The sequence below is a fragment of the Nyctereutes procyonoides genome, unplaced genomic scaffold (assembly GCF_905146905.1).
Source record: "Nyctereutes procyonoides isolate TBG_1078 unplaced genomic scaffold, NYPRO_anot_genome, whole genome shotgun sequence".
In the NCBI taxonomy this organism is placed as follows: Eukaryota; Metazoa; Chordata; class Mammalia; order Carnivora; family Canidae; genus Nyctereutes; species Nyctereutes procyonoides.
The window spans coordinates 6,195,442-6,209,018 of record NW_026575030.1 but is presented as its reverse complement, the minus strand read 5'-3'; positions in this window follow the sequence as shown (position 1 = coordinate 6,209,018).

Here is a 13,577-nt window from a genome sequence, read left to right as displayed (position 1 = left end):
GTCCCCTGAATAGATAATTTTTTTTTCTTTCTAGAGAGAGAGAGAGAGCGCGCACAAGCAGGGAAAGGGAGAGAGAATCTCCAGCAGACTCCTCACTGAACACAGGGCCCAATGCAGAGCTCAATCTCATGACCCTGAGATCATGACCTGAGGCAAAACCAGGAGTCCAATGCTTAACTGACTGAACCACTCAGGAACTCCAGAATAGATAATTCTTAAAAGAAGACATACAAAAAGCCAACAGATATATGAAAAAGTGTTTAACAATATTGATCATCAGGAAAGTGCAAATCAAAATAATAAAATACTACCTCACACTTGTTAGGGTGACTATTATCAAAAAGACAAAAAACAAAAAACAAAAAATAAGCATTGGAGAGGATGTAGAGAAAAAGAAATTCCTGTACACTGTTAGTAAAAATGTAAATTGGTACAACCATTATGGAAAACTATACAGAGATTCCTCCAAAAATTGAAAATATAATTATTATACAATCCAGAAATCTTGCTTTTGAGTATATATGCAAAAGAAATGAAATCAGTATCTTGAAGAGATCTCTGCATTCATTGCAGCATTATACACAATATCCAAGACATGAAAACCACCAAAATGTTTGTCAATGCATGAATGGATAAGGAAGTTATAGTATATATAACTTTTTTTAGTATACATACAAAAGGGAATATTATCCATGCCTAAAAAAATGAAGGAAATCTTCACATTTTTGACAATATAGATGAACCTGGAGGACATTCCATTAAGCAACATAAGCCAGACACAGAAAGCAAATACTGAATGGACTCAGTAATATATGGGATTTGAAATAGACAAAGGCACAGAAGCAAGGAGTAGAATGGTGATTTCCAAGAGTTGGGGTTGGAGAATGTGAGGAGACTTTGGTAAAGGATTTCATCAAAGGGTGTTGTGTTGGCCAAATTTTCAGTTATGCAAAATAAATACATTTGGAGAGCTAATGTACAGCCTGGTGACTGTAATTAACAATATTGTATTGTACATTTGATACATTTGCAAAAGAAAAGACTTTAAGTATTCCCACCATGCACAAAGAGATAACTATATGAAGTGATGGACATGTTGATTAGCTTGATTGTAGGGATCATTTCACAAGATATATATATATATATCAATGTCAATTTGTGTACCTTAAATATATGGAAGTTTATTTTCCATTTATGCCTCAATAAAACAAACAAGAAATTATAAGGAATTCTTACACACCCTTAATCCAACTTCCCCTAATGTTAGTATGTTTTATCACCACAGGCCAATAATCAAAACCAGGAAATTAACATTGGTGCAGTACTACTAACATTACTGCATATAATAATAAAATAATGATAATATATAATAAAATTGAGGACTTCTTTATATAAAAATGTCGGATATTATTTCTCTGAAGACTGCTCAGGTCATTAGCCAATTTTTCTTTTGAGTTGCTGCTCTTTCTTCTAATGAAATTTGTAGTTTCCTTATAATCTTCATTCCACGAGAATTTTTGTCAATATATGTATGTATTAAATTCACTTAAAATAGCAATGATTAACCCATATATGTTAACACAATTGATATACTTAATGAAAAATAGTTTCAAAAACAAATATCAATGTAAAGTGTGACATTGTACATTTTTCAAGTTTGTTTAATGTCTGGCTTAATGGAAGATGATTGAATTCACATACCTGCTTCTTGGTTCAATTTATTACAGTAAGGTTTCTTAGTTTTCTTATCTGCCTTATATTTGGTAGTGACAGTACACCAAAGTGGATTCAGTTATTGTTGATTGATTGGCATTAGTTTTGTTTCCAGTTTTGTAGCACTTTGTTTTGATTTGTTTTGTTTTTGCCACCATGAATATGCTTCCATAAACATTCTGATATTTTTAATTTAAAAAAAAATAAAGGGAGATAGAGAGACCATGCACATGCAGGTGAGGAGGAGGGACAGAGGGAGAGAGAGAATCTTAAGCAGGACACGTGATCAGCACAAAGCGTGATGCAGAGCTCTATCTTACAACCCTAAGGTCATGACCTAAGCCAAAATCAAGAGTCAGACACTTAACCGGCTGAGACACCCAGATGCCCCTCTTCCACTTTTTAAAAAGGAGGAGGAAGGGGAAGAGGAGGAGGGGGAGGTGAAAATGAGGGAGGAGGAGAAGAGGAAAACAAAGGCTGGTTGGTTTTCAATATTTAAAAGCATCTTTAGAACATATGTCACAATAACTGAAGCCCAGCTCAAATAATACACTTTTAGAAAGATTTATATATGTTACACCTTTCCCAGGTTCATCATATCCATAACCAAGCCACTTTCCTAAATAATAGATTGGGGACAATGGAGGAGGAAGAGAAAGCAAACACAATCACCTCGATTAGAGACTCTCATCCCAGAGCCTGTTATCTCCTGAGTTTATTTTGTCTTCTTGCCTCTGGGGCACCATATAACTTAGATCATTATCATGGAGGACTTATCAAGTTCCCTAAGGTATTTTTGCGCTGAATATATTGCCTTAGTCTTCCACATTTGGTGAATTTGATAGTATTGAAATCCTAAGAATCCATTCTATCTAACCATATACTAATCATAAAAAAGAGACAATCTAACCATATACTAGTCATAAACAGGAGACTAAGGAGTCTAGGATAAAAGGAAGCCATAAAAGTACTGCCTTGGAATAAAAAGAAAGAGGAATATAAATCTCTACCATGCCACATGAGTTCCAAATACACACTCACATTCATTCAGCATTGTATTATGGTCATTGATTCTAAATCTGTCTTTCCCATGAGACCATGACTTCCTGAGGTCAGAAAGGAAGCACCTATTATTACTTCTTGTGTCCCTAGCTTCTAGCATGGAATGATATCCAATATAAATGTTTCTAGTTTAGTGTGTTTGTTTGGAAACAAATAAATAAATCATGTTCATTGAACACATATTTACTGAGCCCAGACAGCATTTTAAAAGTTTAAGATACAGGGGCACCTGACTGGCTCAGTTGTTAAGCATCTGCCCTTGGCTCAGGTCATGATTCCAGGGTCCTGGGATTGAGTGCTGCATCAGGCTTCCTTCAGGAGCCTGCTTCTCCCTCTGCCTATGTCTCTGCCTCTCTCTGTATATCTCTCATGAATAAATAGAATCTAAAAAAAAAAAGTTTAGAATACATTAAAAAAAAAAACAGATTCCCAACCTGTGCAGCTTGCATTTGATCAGGGAAGAGATAGATAATAATTAATAAATATATATATGAATAAATCATATGATATGGTAAAAAGTAGTTATTGTGGAAAAAGAGAAAAAGAGGAACATTACTAGGATTGACAAGGATAGGATCTGTAGCAGACAGCACCGTTGAAAAGGGAATTCAAGGTGGGGCTTGTTATATACATGAGATTTCATCAGAAATTGGAAGAAGGGAGGCATTGAGGGAGGGATGGCTCACTGTGCTCACAAAAGACCAAGGAAGCTGGCATTTTTGGATTGGAGAAAGCCAGGGGAAGAGCAGCTGGAAAGGTCAAAGTGAGGGTCACATGGCAGCTCGTGGGCAAGCGGGGTGGGTTTTGAATCCAAGTATAAAAGGAAGAGTTGACAGGAGCGACATTCTACATTTTAGAGGGTTCTAACTTACACTGTGAAAGAATCCATCCGAATTCTGTGCAATGGTGAGAAAGGAAAGAAGCAGACATTGCCATTAGAAGGCTCTTGACCTCATTTGGGTGAAGGGTAGGTAGCTCAGACAAGGTGGTGGCAAAGGGGGTGGGGAGAAGGATTCAAATGTTAGAAGGGTTCGATGGCAGAGCCAGTAGGATTCCCTGACAAAGATTCTTTGCTTGACCAAACTTTAGTCAAGCCTTTGCACTCTCCTGGGCCCAGCTATGTGCTTCCTTATAAAATCCAGGTTTAACATGAATCTTGCCTGATTACCCTTGAAATTTGATCAGTATTCCTCACTCCAGCTGTAAAACTGGTCAAACTGTCCCACTTTCAGCAGAAATCCTATTAGGTTGGTTCACCCAGAATTCTTTCCAGGTTTCATGTCTCTTCTTGGCAATTTTTCCATCCATTGACTTATTGGCTTTAAATCCCCTCTTATCCTGGTGTATTTGAAATGGAGCCCAGTTCTATACTGGGGGCTCTTTCCACCTACTGCAATAGCCCCGAATGAAATTCTTCACCACTTGAACTTCTTCTGTCTGCCTCTGGTTTTCTTTGACATTGTCAGTGAGTTGGGCCAGGGTTTCCAGGGGGAAAGGTCCAAGGTTTCTGGATCAAGTAAAAGGAGAGATAGAGTAGTTACCAAGTGAAAAACAGAAACTTCATGTGAAACAGGTATATAAGTTTAAGATAGCCAAAGCACATAACATTTTTTTTTCTGGTGGATTTTATGCACTTCTCATCTCTTTGCTTTTTCAATTGCTACCCAGCAGGCTGCTCCATCTGTCACTGTTATTTATCAGTTGTCCAAACAAAATGTGTTTTTAGATTTGAGGCTTTTAAAATATGTCTAGGAGGGATGTAATCAACCTACTCTGGCTGTAATTATGAATGTCATCTGGAGAATCACATCCAGCTACATTTTTAGGTATATCTTAACTGGCCATCACCATTAACTGTACATGAAAATAATTATAAACATTAAGATTAATGAATGGTTATTGCTAATAGACAAGACACCATGATATATACTTATGGAAGATATCAGCAACCACATACAATTACATCTTTTTTTTTTTGATAAGAGAACATAGGGAATCCTTGGGGCACAATAATTATTACCTCATTTTTTTCCTGGCATAATGCTTTTAAGACTACATAGATAAGAATACTACTAAAGTAGTAGTTCTACTAAGTAGAACAAATCCTGTAATATGCTATTAACCAGCTGTTAAATATATGATATCTGGATTCTTTAAGAATTTATTCCTCTTATTACTTATGCCACTTCATGAGTGTGCCAAATAGGAAGGAAACAAACTGCCTGTCTCTAACAAACTCACATGATACAAGGGCAGTGGAGAAAAAAAAAAAATCCCCTGATTATTTTATCAGCTTTTGAAATCTAGAGTATCAAGGTAGACTACCCAATAAATCCCTGGGATGAAATGAGATACAGCTAGGATGGATGCTTTTTAAATATGTTGCTTGTAAATTTGAGCAGCCTGCTGAAGATTTGAGTGAGAGGTAACCATTGGAGAGTAACCTGAAGCAGCAGGGATTTGCTTGGCATGAAAGAAAACAAAATGTGTTAATCGAATAAAATAAATTGAGGTCTCTTTAAAAATCATCTGTTATTACTCTCTTATTTTACAGTGGAGGAAATTAAGATCCCAGGAGAGAGTCATTTAGCTGGTGGGGTAAAAACTGAGGTCACATGAAGCTGACCTCTAACTGGTATTGTCTCGTGGCATTAAGGACTAAATAACCGTGACATAAGTGGAGCATAATGCGTACAAAGAATATGAAGAACCGTCAAATTATGAAGAATTTAGTGTGTGAGTTATATTATGTTAAGCCCTGGAGCACAAATTATCAAGCAGCGGGTGTGCAAAGTATTCTCTCCTTTCAGACAGGACATCCCCAGGAAAGATAGAGGGTGACCCAGCTAAATCTCATTATAAACCTGATAACAGGAGATGAACTGGCAAAGAGACTGATATTTCTAATAGGAGAGTCCTATTGTGGAACACTTTTATCAGGGTGGTTCAGCTTGTCTAGGATTGCTCATAATGAACATAAGTGAGACTGCTTTATTTCTGGATCATGGCTCCTTGGAAAGTGACACAAATATGAGTAAGCGTGTAACAAAATATTTCATGACGAAATGACTCTCTTCTGTATAAAAAAAACAGAGCTAGGGACATTGCCTAGAAACTTACTTTACTTAGGGAACTCAAATGTTAATCTGGGCTGACTGTGTCCAACGGAACAAAAAAAGACCTGAGGCCTCTGCACAGTCTGTGTCTCATGATTACCTGTATGCTTGAAATTTTTACTGCACCTTGCTAGTAGGTCAGTCCTCTAACTCGCAGGAGTCTGATTTGACAATTCAATCTCTTCTGATATCTCAAACACTTCATGTAATTTCAAGAGCTATATGGAGGAAATATCCATCCACAATAAAAAGACAGTAGAATACAAAACGGAAACAGGCCAAGAAACTAAAACAAAGATAAATGGTACAAAAGCTGAGGTCCTGAATTATTTTGATCTTTTCTACGAAATTAAAAAGTTCTCAGTTTTAGTGGCATTGTGTAATGGGTCAGGAGCTTGAGAGTGTGGGAAAAGATGCCAACTACATCAAACATTACTGTTTAATGCTCAGTTTATTAATGGCAAAGCCTGTTAAATGATATCTCTTACATATTAGGAGACAATTCAGGAGTTGTGATTAATTAATTAATTAATTAATTTAGAGAGTAGGAACAGGGGAGGGGCAAGGGGAGAAAGAGAATCTCTTTCTGACGTGGGGCTCGATTTTGTGACCCTGAGATCATGACCTAAACTAAAATCAAGAGTCAGACACTTAAACTGACTGAACTACCCATGTGCCCCAAGACTTGTGAATTTAATAAAATGTGTATCTCTATATATTTAAGCATTGGATCAAATTTACCAAAGTATTTCAGTATAATAACAAAACAAATATACTTTTTTAATAAAAAGGGCATCAAACACAAGTTAGTGCAATTTTATATACAAGAATTGTATTAAACACACTTAAATGGCTATAAGGTGAATGATAAGTCTAATATATCTTATTTTTTCATGCTTTCTTTTCTTATTTTTACTCTTTTTTATATCTTTGAATTACCTTTCTAAACTACTTTTAATGCCTTCTTGACCAATTAAGTTATAGGATCTGAATTATCAACTTCTTCTTTCTTTCTTTTTAGAGAAAGAGAGTGAGAAAGAGAGAGCATGGATGTGTGTGATCAGCGACAGGGATGGGAGGTGTGCAAAGGGAGAGGGAGAGAGGGAGAAGTAGACTTCCTGCTGAGTGTAGAGCCCAATGTGGGACTCAATCCACAACCCGAGATCACCGCCTAAACTGAAATCAAGAGTTGGAGGCTCAACTGATTGAGGCACCCAGCCATCCCTGATTAACTTTCTGATGCTCAAGGCATACGTCATAGAAATGTAAATGTCTCTTTTGATTTTAAGCTACATGGCTCCTTTTCTAGCTGAACTTCATTTGTTACCTCACCATTACCTTTGCTTTTAATTGAAGTTTCTATTTTAGGATAACTACATATTTACACACCGTTGTAAAAAGTAATACAGAGAAATACCATGTGTCTTTTACCAATTTCTCTCAAGATAACATCATTAAAAAACTATAGGACAAAACTATAGGATATTGACAGATTGAGAATATTTCCATTACACAAGAATCTCTCCTGTGGCCCTTTTAGAACCACTCTCACTTCTGTCCTGTCAGCATCTTCTACTTAAAGCTTGACAAACACTAATCTATTTTTCATTCCTATAATTTAATCATTTCAGATATCTTATAGATATGGAATCATATTGTATATGATCTTCTGGGAATGGCTTTTTTCACTCAATAATATCCTTGAGATGCATTTAAGTTGTTGAGTGTGTTAACAGTTCAATCCTTTTAATTGCTGAGTAGTAATACATTGTATGAATTTATTAGTATGTTTAACCCTTCATCTGTCCGAAAACATTCAGGTTTCCAGTTTTCTGCTATACTGAATACACTACTATGAATATTTGTATACAGATTTTTGTGTCAATGGAGGTTTTTATTTCTCTGGAACAAGTGTTCTAGAATAAAATTGTTAGGTTGCATGTTAGCTCATGTCAAGGATTTTAGGAAATTGCCCTGTTTTCCAGAGGGGCTGTATCATTTGTGTGTCCACCAGCAATTTATGAATGATAAACTTTGATTTAGCCCACATGGCCAATGACTGAGCATATTTCATAATTTACTCATCATCTATTCTCTTTGATGAAATGTTTTCTCATGTTCCCTGCCAATTTTCTAATTGAATTGTTCTTTTGTTTTTACTGATACGTTTTGAGAGTGCTTCATATATTTTAGGTGCTGGCGCTTTGTTAGATATGTGACTTGCAAATGGTTTCTCTCAGTATGTATCTTATTTTTTCATCCTCTCAATAGGGTTTTGCAGAACACACATTTTTCCTTGTAAGTCCAAATTATCAGTTTTTCTTTTATGAATTTTTATGAATTGTTGAATTAAGTCTAAAATTTCTTTGCCTAGCTTGAGATTCTGATGATTTTTATTCTAAAAGTTTATAATTCTATGGCATACATTTAAATCTGAGATCTATATTGAGTTAACTTCTTAATAAGATGCAAAACTTAGGTGGAAGTTCATTTTTTCTGCCTGTAGACGACCAATCGCCATAGGGCCATTTGTTTAAAAGACTACCTTCTTCTTCCATTGAATTACTTTTGTACATTGGTAAAAAATCTGGTGAGTGTATTTGTGTGGCTATATTTCTGTGTTCTTTGCTCTTTTCCACTGATTTATGTATGTACCTATCCCTCTGGCAAGTTCCATAATAAATCTTAAAATTAGAATAGGCTGATTTATCCCACTTAATTCTTCTTTTTCAAAATTATTTAGTTATTCTAGTTTCTTTGTAATTCCATATACATTCTATATCAACAAAATTTGGGGGGATTTTGATAGCAATTGTGTTAAACTATTTATTAGAGGAGAATAGCATCTTCATTATTAAATCCATGAACATGGTATGTCTCCTTTGATCTTATTTGTATCTTCTTTGACTACTTTCATCAGTGTTTCATAACTTTCAGCATACTGTTCTTTTTTTATTAGATTTACATCTAAGTGTTTCCTTTTTACGAACAATTATAAATGCACTGCATTTTTAATATTAATGGATAATTGCTTGTAGGCAAAAATGCAATTGATTTTTATGTTAATCTTGAAATATTTGACCTTACTCAACTCACTTATTAGTTCTAACAGTTTATGTACATATATCTTGACTTTTCTAAATAGACCTATGCAAGTAGGAACAGTTTAATTTCTTCTTTTTAATCTGAATGATTTTTAGTTCCTTTTCTTGTCTTAATGCATCAACTAAAACTTGCAGCCCCAGTTGAACAGCAGTGTGAGAGGACAGCCTTGCCTTGTTTCTAATCTTAGGGGGGAAAGTGTTCAGTTTTTCACCATGGAGGATCATCTTAGCTCCTTTAAATTATGCTCTTGAGCCCACTAGGTGAAGTTTTAATTTCAGTCTTTGTATTTTTGTATTCTTCAGCTTCAAAATTTCCACTTATTGAAATAACTTCTTTCTTTTCTTTTTCTCTTTCTTTCTTTCTTTCTTTCTTTCTTTCTTTCTTTTTTTCTTTCTTGTTTCAGTCATGTTTATAATTACTATTGAAGTGTTTTTGTGATAGTGGCTGCTTTAAACAATGTCTAAAAATTCTAATATCTCTGTCTTGTCAGTATTGTCATTTATCAATTGTCTTCTTTTAATTCAGTTTGAGATCTTCCTGATTCTTGGTATGAATAGTGCTTTTCACCATTTTTGTTATTGTTTGATGAATCTCTTTATCTTATTTAAACTTTCTCTTATATCTGACATCTGGCAAGAGAAGGAGTATTTCCACCTCATCACTGTAACATGCAATTAAAATTCTTGTTTCTTTACTTGGCTTTTATTGATGTCTGAGGGAAGAGAACTCCTCATTATTGCTGGGCAGAGATGAAGGTTCCAGCTCCTCATGTGATCTCCACTGGTACCTCCTTGTCTATGAAAGCTCGGAGTGCCTCAATATTGCTCCCTATATATTCTCCACTGACAACACAGGTGGAGGGAGTGGCTGTGATACTGCTTGACTACAGCACAAATCATGACTCTCAGACCTCCTCTGATAGCACATGGTTGAAGTGATAAAGGAACACCTCATTAATGCCAGGTATAGTACTACTACTACATGACTACTACCCATGTGGTCTCCATAGACATAGCCAGACAGAATGAATCTTCTTATTAACTGACAGAGTTGAAAGTCCCCACTTGGTCTCTGACACTTCCTGGGGTTGAGACAGTAGAGGCATGTGGCAGGAGTAGAAGTCTAGACTCTTCACTCAGCCCTTTTTGACATGATGAGATATAGTCACAGTTCATTTATTTGTTTGTTTTTCTGTAATGTTTGACTGGAGTAGAACAGTTATATTCTAAAAATTTTTCTCTTGGTAGGCCAATCCTTTCCTGGTCCTTTGGGTAAAGAGAAGAGGATTTTGTTGGACTTTTTTGTTTTGTTGTTTTTGTTTGCATCTGTTAACATTTACAGGTTGCTGGCTTCTTCTGCTTAAAATCTGGTATTTAAGAAGCAAAGGAATCTTCAGGGAATGTACCACCATGTCATCCTGGACTACCATGGTCTCTAGTTCATGTTTTTTCTTCTTACCCTTTCAGAGTCTTATGTATATTTTACATAGAATGTCCAAAGTTGGGACACCTGTATGGTTCAGTGGTTGAGCATCTGTCTCTGGCTCAGGGCGTGATCCCAGAATCCCAGGCTTGAGTCCCACATCTGGCTGCCTGCATGGATCCTGCTTTTCCCTCTACCTATGTCTCTGCCTCTCTGTGTCTCTCATGAATAAATACATAAAATCTTTAAAACAAAACAAAACAAAAAGAATGTCCAAAGTTTTTACATGTACTTAGCAGGAATAACAGGGAAAGGTATGACTACTCTATCTTCCCCAAGTGGAAGTCCTCACCATGACGTTTTATGTCCACTTCTTTTCTATTTATTTTGGTTTTGTCATTCTTTTGTTTTTGTTGTTCCACAAGATTGCTCTTTAGATTTATTCAGATAGTGTTATACAACCCATTGTCCTGGTGTTATAATACACTGATCTGACTTGATAATTATTTGATAGTATATTTAAGCTTCAATAATATCTTATTAAATTAATAGTATTGCATAGAAGTTTTAAATTCTGAGGGATGAATAATCTAATTAGAGCAACTAACTCTTCTCTTATGATCCTAGCTAATTTGTCACCTGAAATATATGTCTGAAACTTCTTTCTATTTCTTCATAGGATATGACCACTTGTGTTGAATAAATGTTGCATCCCTTTCTTTCTATTTATTATGAGGAGCCACTGACATAAATTGTTACTTCCACACTCATTTTTATACTTATTTTATTTAAATCCAATAAAAAAGATGGCTTCTTTGCTTTTTCTTTTAACAATTCCATATAAATTGTTGCTTTATAGTAGGATAAAGGGATTCCTGACATATCATGATTTTCCCTAAGATGGAGAATCCACTAATCTCCAAATAGCCCAGGAAACAATATTCCAAAGATCTCAGTAAGCAATACTAATAGATACCAAAATCTGAGCTATAACTTTGTACAGGAGAATTGGTAGTGGGCCAAAGTACTTCTGTAGTGTTTGACTGCCACTAGTAATACATCTAGGAAAATATTACCCTTTTAAGAAACAGGATCATATGAATTATTTCCAATTTAATTTAGACATAGGTAAAATCTTTGTATTTCATTAAAACATAAGCCTATGTTTTCTCTTTGACATGATTGCTTAGTTTTTTTTATTATTTCTTTACTCTAATTGTAATTATTCTTCTTTATTCTTTTCATATATTCCCCCATTGTTTATATGGGTTCTGCATTGTCTTAGCTCCAAAATCTTCTCTTTGCTGGTGTGGTTACTTTGGTTTTTTTCCTGGAATTTCTAAAGCTCAAAATATTTTTACAGTTACATGTTAAAAACTAAGGTATGAGTCTAGACCTCTACCTCTTGGCCATAGTGTAGGCAGCTCTCCATCGAATGATTTAGAAATAGTTGGTTCTGAAGATATTTATTTTGGGTTACTCAAAAAGGCAAAGTAAAATAGAGGGAAACAACCAAGTTATTTTCAGAGAGGTCTTAATTTCTAAGATCAAGGGAGCCACATAGGCAGTCCAAGATAAAATACCTTGTGTAATCCAGCTCACCAGTTGGTTTGGAGTATCTCAACCTAGGTATTGATTTTCTGCTTGAGGAATTACTGTGTCAATAAATTGGAGATACCTTTCCTTCGGGTATTTCATGGTATCTTGGGCAGATGTCCTTATAATGCATATTTCTCTTTGGAATATCGTTTGGGCAAGAAAAAAAGAGAAATTAAATTCTAATTATAACTGATATTTGGCTATTTCTTTAAACATGGCAACTTTTCCATGAATATTACTTTTAAAGATTATTTATTTATTTATATATATAGAGAGAATATTCACAGAGCAGGGGAAGTAGCAGAGTGAGAAGGAGAAGCAGGTTCTCCACTGAGCAAGGATCCCAATGCTTGATCCCAGGATCTGGGGATCATGACCTAAGCTGAAAGCAGATACTTAACTGACTGAGCCACCCAGGCATCCCAATAAGTGTTACTGTTAAAAATATTGGTTGGAATATATATGGAATAATATGGAAATGTGTCCTTCTAAGCCTTAGTTTGCTTATTCGTTAAATGAGGATAATTATGTGAATCTCATAGAGCTCTTAAAAAGATTACATAAAAACACGTACAGAATATTTTTTGTATAAATGAATTTTTCCCAAAAGGTATTAAATCTCATAACTACTTACCTTACTTACTTTTGCTTTATTCATGTTTAACACCAGTGCCTTATACATATTTGGCTCTCAATGTTATAGGACCATTAATTGATTGTTCATTAAATTGTTTCTTTTCCTTAACTTTTATTTTCTTATTAATATCCACTATAGGGTCCACATATAGAAAAACAGTCCTAATTTTATGAAAACCACATGACACAATTATTAACCAGTAGTGTATCATCTATTAATATAAATTCACTTTTTAAATTTTTAAATATCTTTCAAACATGATTTTTTGAATGATACATTCTCCATCATGTATTCTCATTGGTTAATAAATTCGATTTTTTTCTTAGTATACTCAAAGGCATGTTTTTCTTGAATGTACAGTGAGTATTATTCAGTACTATACATTGAAGACAGTTTGTATAAATATCATGGAAGTTTATTTATTTAGAGTAACTTTTATAATGCTAGAATAAATAATAATTTTTCAGCATGATAACAAATGACCCACTATGCATATATGAATATTAACATCGCAAAATTTATGTGGACATTCATAAATAAAATGAAAATAAACTCAGACTCATATACATGCATATATTAATTGTATCTTTATATTATTGAAAGTTTAATGATGCCCATGTTTTAAAAATGCAAGTGTAGCTGTCCCTTATTAGGAATATCTATTCCTAATTCCTGCTGAGGCCTGCAAACTATAAACACTGTGGCAAGGATAGGGTTTAGTGTTTACCTTACCTCTCTTGGAGAAGACAGGAGTCAGATGATTGAAAAGCTTGTTTTCAAGATGTGCTTCTTTTTAAAGGATGTGAACATGTTATTTTTATCTCTAGAAGACAGAATACAAGAAAGTTGGCTTCAATTATGAATGGAAAGTTCTCTGGCAATCACTTCAAAAAAGAAACTGACCAAACAAAAGAGATTTTAAG